Consider the following 6960-nt stretch of genomic DNA (forward strand, 5'->3'; position numbering starts at 1 on the left):
AGTTTGGTCTGCCTGCCTGCCTGCATTTTGGGTTCTCCTCACCACCAAGTCGTGACACTTAATGCCCTATATTGTAACCGGTCTATTATTTACGCTCTCCCTCCACTCTCCAGGTGCGCTCTTAACGGCCTAGGCCACACAGCCTTCAGGAAGACCTAGTGACAAGCACAGTTATATAAACACACGGCAGCTGTCTGCAATGACCAGCAGCAGCAGCAGGGCCGTCACAGTGTCTAATGTGTGGTTTCCAGCTTAGCTTATTATCAATTACTATTCCTAAAAATTCAATGTCTAAGTGATGTGTAAATCATTTAAGAAGCTAAATTAAAGGCTCAGCATTCCTAAAAGAATGCCCTTCACCTGCCGTCTCTCAGATAATCTGACGTTAAGAATCTACAGAGTTTTTAAAAAGTTGAGTAGGTCCTCTGCACAGGCTTCGTCTCTTCTCTAAGAGACTATGTTTCTCTTCACAGATATATCTTCTTTWCTTCTCTCTCAAACCAGTGTTCCTCTCTATCAAAGATGAGAACATCTCCATCCTTGAAAGTGTGCCACTGGCCTGTAGATGAGTGWAAACTGCAGAGTCCTGGTRTGATTYTGTTGCTCTTTTGTGTTGGGCCATCCTTTTTAAAAGAATGAAACTGCCTATTGTTAAACAGGAGTGGAGTCCTCTGTGTCAAATAATCCCCTTTTACAATGTTGCTATTGTGGATATGGCTCAGCCTAGGGCTGGGCGGTATGACCACAAATTCATATCATGGTATAAATTGAATCCCTTCACGATAATGGTATATATCGCAGTAGAAAATCATCATAAAAAGCAAAGATAATGAAATAGAGCATTTTTATACTTTTTTCTGTAATCTTAATCAAACCCAGCATTTTTGCTGTAGTGCAAAATGAACATAACAGAAGTACAAAAGAATGTTATATATATTCCAAAACGGTTTCATGTAGTTTATTTTGTCCAAATTCAATGATAAKTTATTTAGATGAAGCCAGGTGTGTATTTTTCTGACTTCAGTTTGCAGGACCTGCAGCATCTGTTTATTATTTTCACCAGAATAAAAAAAATGTGGTGTCATCGACAAACAAAATACATTTTAAAAGTGTCGACACATTGGCCAAATCATTTATATACAAAATAAACAGTTTTGGACCAAGCACGGATCCCTGAGTAACTCCACAACTAAAGTAACATAATTCAGATCTTACATTAATAACTTGAACAAACTGTTCCCTATTTTCAGTACCTACTAATGCTAATCCTCTAATTCTTTACTCAGCTTTTCAAGGAAAATGGTGTGAATAATGTTGAAGGCCTTCTTCAAATAAACAAAAACGTTAACGCAGTAAACGTTTTAATCAGCAGCAGTTTTTATCTTTTATATTAATTCCATGAGAGCCACTGAGGTTGGATAATTTGCTCTTAACCCACATTGACTACTACTTAAAATATTCTGTTTGTCTATAAARGGATTGAATCTGGTTAAAAATAATTTCTGTAAAACGTTTGAAAACTGTGGTAACAAGGATTTTAGTCTGTAATTATTCAACATATAGTTTTCACCAGTTTTAAAAAGAGGAACTACCTACTTCCATATCATCTAGAACTATTCCTGTTGAAAATGATAAATTACATATTGGTTCAATAATATAACATATCTTTTACAAATACTTTATCCATCTCCACACAATCTTTTGATCTTTTATCTGCAAGGTTGTTTACAATGCTCAGTGTTTCTTCCTGTTGGCACAACCCATTGTTATTTTAGCTGCAATTCTTAAGCCAACATTCACAAAATATTGGTTGAATTAATTTATTGTTTCATTCGGATCATAAATTTCCTTGTCATCTTTTACAAAGTACTGTGAAATTCTTGATTGTGCTTTATGACTTTTCAAAATATTCAATACTCACCATGTTGCTTTCATGTCACCCAAACAAAAAGGGACTATAATTCAGTCAGTTTAACAAATACTGAGCTACAACTAGATGTGTTAGCAGCTAAAGATCATCCTAAACTCACATCATGAGATTGCACATGTTTTTTTAAAGGTTTGATCAAAACAGCTACAACTTTCTTATTTGTCAGACTTTTAATTTTTAATGTAACTATATAAATATTTGTCTCATTGCTGAATTGTATACAAGTACGCTGAAGGATGTCTGACATGTTGCACTTGTGTTTCCCAAACTTTCACCAAAAATATTAGGTCCATTAAGAACATTGTTACAATATAACTACTGGTAAAATGCTAGGGAAAAATTACTTTAAAAACATTTTTCATGCTTTTAGCTTTATGTTTTTATATGTTTCCATTAGAAATTAGTTGTTTTTCATATTTCTTGCTTTTGATTTCCATCCAAATAATTGTTTTTAAATAATCCTTTTATGAACCGCACTAGAACACATACATGCATGTGTGCAAAAATTAGAGTTTTCAGTAAGTGTGTGCAGTTTTAAATAACTTGTGTTTAGTCTGAAAAAGGTAATTGTTGGTGTTTTTACTTACTCTGAGGTGAACGGGCACAGAGGAGCAGCAGASTGCTCAGCAGAAGCTTCATCCTTTCACTCTAACACAACAATGGCATCTATTCTAAAATCAGACGATACAAAGTGAGCCAAGACTTGACCTCAAAAGCGTTAGAAAAAATTAGAGACAGTTTGTGAAACCACGTGTGACGGTTCTTCTCCTTGAGCCCAAAGCGGCTAAACACATATGATCAGATATGTCCTCTCTTTTTGTTTGTTTCGATTATTTTAAACAAGTTTTCTTCCTCTGCTTATAATCAAAGCTATGTCACCCCACCATGTGTACACGACATAATACTGTGACAGAGATCACATTTGAAACAATATGAAACAATGTGCATGTCAATCAAATATAGATTACCTTTATTAAATATCATAGTTTAGTTTTCAAATGACCTAATTTATAAGTGAGGTAATTTAGAAAGTTTAAACTAATGGCCTGTGTTCAAGTTTGTCCAAACATCAGAAATAACAAAAAAAAAATGTTTGTCAGCCTACAAGTGTACAGAATGAGTGTGCATTTTTCTGAAGAAAAACAGGTGATGTACCTGGAGTTCAGATCAAACCTTGTAAATGAATTTGCAAGTATTGTGAGATCTTGCAAAAGGTGCAAAACCCAGACTACATAACGAGGATGACCCTCAGCTATACTGGCACACACAATTTTAGATAAATATCCTTAACACCAACTAGTATGGACATTTTTGTTTTGTTTGGTAATGTTTGTGGCAGCCATTTTAAATTGTTTGAGTTGTACAACCAATAATTACTTTCTGAATTTCATTTACATCTTTATATTGATTTAAGGGGTAATTATTGTACAAATAGTAGAGACTTAGATGTTGCACAATGTGTGTGTTTGATACGACTTTCAAGCATCACCACAATATCTGTATAATTGACTAAGTTATAGCCATTTTGTGTGACTTAATGTCAGTTTGCCGTTGTGGCCATCTTTAATTGAGTTTACTCCAACAGTGGACATTTGTGATTGTTTTCTGATGGGATTATATGTCAACTCGTTGCCCTTTGACTGTAAGGATCCCTGTTTTTCTGTGGTTGTCCTTTTCTTCACCTCAGCGTTCAGGTTGAGTGTGAGGGCAGTGTTCAGGCTCTGACCGCACTCACAACAGTTGGTGGCGGCTGTGGCAAAGTGGTTAGGGGAGTCGTCCTGGAACCGGAAGGTCACCGGTTCGATCCCCCATCCAGCTGTCTCAGTTGTTGTGTTGTTGTGTCCTTGGGACACTTCACCTCTAATGCCCCTGATGTGTGTCCCATCAGTGTATGAATGTGATTTGCTCTGATTAGTCTCCATAGATGATTGTACATGTTAGCTTTGTAGAGACCTAARAGAGTGCTGTGTGAATGAGTAAATGAGGACACAGAGTGTAGTGTGAAGAGCTTTGAGTGTCCTGGATGGATAGAAAGGTGCTATATAAGTACAGTCCATTTACCATTTGTCTGTAAACCAGCTGGTGTGACCGTGATTCTTCGTTGGTCTAACATACATCAGATAAGAAATTTAGCCCATCAAGCTCTTGTGGGAAAATCCTGCTTGGATTGCCATCATATATGTATATAAATGTATATGCATATGTGTTTATGTATATGAGTATACTGTATGTGCTTTGGTATATGTACATTACTATATATCACATGTGTATATTGTGGGGTTGTTTTTATTTGTTATCTTTTATTTATCTTTCATTATTCTTCTCAGATCTTATCTTATCTTATCTTATCTTATCTTATCTTATCTTATCTTATCTTATCTTATCTTATCTTATCTTATCTTATCTTATCTTATCTTATCCTTTACCTACTTGTGTTCCTTTGTAGACGCCTGTGTGTGTGTTTGTGCACAAGTGTCGAACACAGCATGTTTTCTTGTTTCCCTGCTCCAACACACCTGAGTTACATGAATAGACGATTAACAGAATTAACAGAATTTGAAGAGGTACTGAATCACTGAATCAGGTGTGTTGGAGCAGAGAATTAAGGAAAACATGCAGGATAGGAGCCCTTGAGGGTCTGAGTTTGACACCCCTGCCGTAGGGCAAGAGGGCAATTACAAGGTCCTTGGGACCAGCGTCTGCACACCTGGGATGCGGGGCTTTAAATCCTACATTCTCCACAAGCACAAAATTCACTGTGATTCAAAAGTCACAGGACACCCTTTTATTTTGATCCGACACAGCGACCATGTTCTGGACACAACCCCTCTCACCCATTACTTACTGGGACATTTAGATATATGATTCTCCCCCCCCTTTTTTTGTTTAAATAAAAGGGTGTCCTGAGACTTTTGACTACTGTGTAGTTTTACGTGACTTAGTTCTTTAACATGACATTTAATTATAGTTAAAAATGATAGAAAAACAAATATTTGACTACACAGCAGCAAAGTAAGACCTGCAGAAATCAATAAGAATCAACACCTTAAAAATTTGTACCGTCAAGACATTTAAGGCATCTGTTTAACTACGAAAGAAAAACAAACTTAAATTCACCCAATGTGCATGGTAGAGTATGTTTTAGACAGTCAGTCATTTGGGTGAAACTTGTTTGATCTTCAGGTTTCCATGAAGTGCACTAAACGGAAATGGTCTTGTGTTGCTCTTTGGACCGTCTGTGTGATGTAGAGACAAACAGGAAGACATCAACCACAAACCTCATAAACTCTTTACTGACACGATACTTGGGCTTTGTTTGAGTCGTGTCAAGTCTAAACAGACAAACCTCAAAGTCAGAAATACATCAGTTGTTTGCACTGACCTATCACTTTCACCTTATCAGGATGTTTAATTGTACTCAGGCTGAAATCTTACTGTGCAATTTGTATACAGTAAAACTGATATWGTCGTTTATAAAAAAATAATCTTCACTGCAAACTTTGTGAATCTGTTACTGTTGGAACAACAGAACAGACCTGTAATCAGCTCCATGTGTGTAACTTTAAAGAAATGTAGAGTTYTATTCAGCTCACTGGGCAGACAGGTGCTATGAAGTTTTAATTTTTGTAGCTTGTTTTTTGTTTCAAAATATTTAACTTTATTCACAAAAAGGATTCAATGCTRCAACAAGATCAGTGTTCCTTCAAAAAACATTATTATCTTTAAAATTTGCCTCAGAATATCAGAATATCAGGGTGTACCCCGCCCCTCGCACTGTGACNATGAACCAGACTGGGAGTTTTTAAAAGCCTCAGGAATCTTTTGCAGGTGTTTAGAATTAATTTGTTGATTCAGGCTGTTAACACTTTCAGACAGATGAGCAGCAACTGTTGCTTCTCTAAGTTCTTATTCCCTTTTTTGCATCATGTTAACACACCTGTTTGTTTCTTAGCAGCAAACTGACAAAACTTCTGCTTTTATAAAGATGATCACACTGATGARGAGTTTTAATAGWTCTGATCAGCAGCACCTGGCTGATATTTTACCACCTAAATCCTGCTGTAGCAGGAATGAACTTATTTACCCAGCTTTTCTCACAAATGTTCTCTTCTGTTGCTGTAATCACTTGCTGTCACCAGAGGGCGCTGCAGCGACAGTTTAGGACTTTTAACAAGGCTTCAGAGTAAAATACAGGAGAACTGTGTTCTCTAATACCTCAGTTGATGTTATAAAATTTGTGAATTTGATCACGAGTCTCCTGTTTCATTCCAACCACCACAACACAGCCGGCAGGGTTTAGTTTTGTCATGTTTTGTCAGATACTTTATCTGTAAGATTACTTTTTTATTTCTTCAGTAATTTCAGCCTTTACAAACATGGATTAAAAAAGTCCAACAATTGAGACTTTTTTTTGCCTTATTTAAATTATTTAGCTGCTCAATCAAGCATACAGCTGACAAAATCACAGCAGAGTTTAAAAAAAACTGTTTTTGTCTAAAGATCTGTGAACCACTGAAAAAGGTTCGCGATCCATCATTGCTTTAGCACATGATGCTCCACCACACAAAACAAACACCTCTGTCAGTGTGCCCCAGGGCAGCTGTGGCTGTTATCACCATCAMTGTGTGAACGGGTGAATGRCTGTAAGTGTAAAGCACTTTGGGGATAAAGTGCTATATAAGTTCAGACCATTTACCAAACATTCAAAAGCCAGAAAATTAATTTCAATATTTTTAAAAATCTACTAAATAGACTAGGAATCACATAATGAGTTACTTTGTTGTTAATGAGCCACCAAACAAATTAAATCTGGTTGACACAAATGAATTGAAGTTACAGTGAGGTAGCTATTTTATTTTGAAGCCTACATTTAGTAAATTTATTTTAAACTTGGATATTTAACTTCAACTATAACTATAACTTTAACTATTAAAAAGAAAAAAATTGTATAGGTCCTCTGGACGGGATCTTCTCTAATGAAACGTTTCGTCTCTCCTCCAAGAGACTTCTTCAGTCTGAGAGTTTCAGGC

This window comes from Austrofundulus limnaeus, unplaced genomic scaffold (assembly GCF_001266775.1).
Source record: "Austrofundulus limnaeus strain Quisiro unplaced genomic scaffold, Austrofundulus_limnaeus-1.0 Scaffold164, whole genome shotgun sequence".
Classification (NCBI taxonomy): domain Eukaryota; kingdom Metazoa; phylum Chordata; class Actinopteri; order Cyprinodontiformes; family Rivulidae; genus Austrofundulus; species Austrofundulus limnaeus.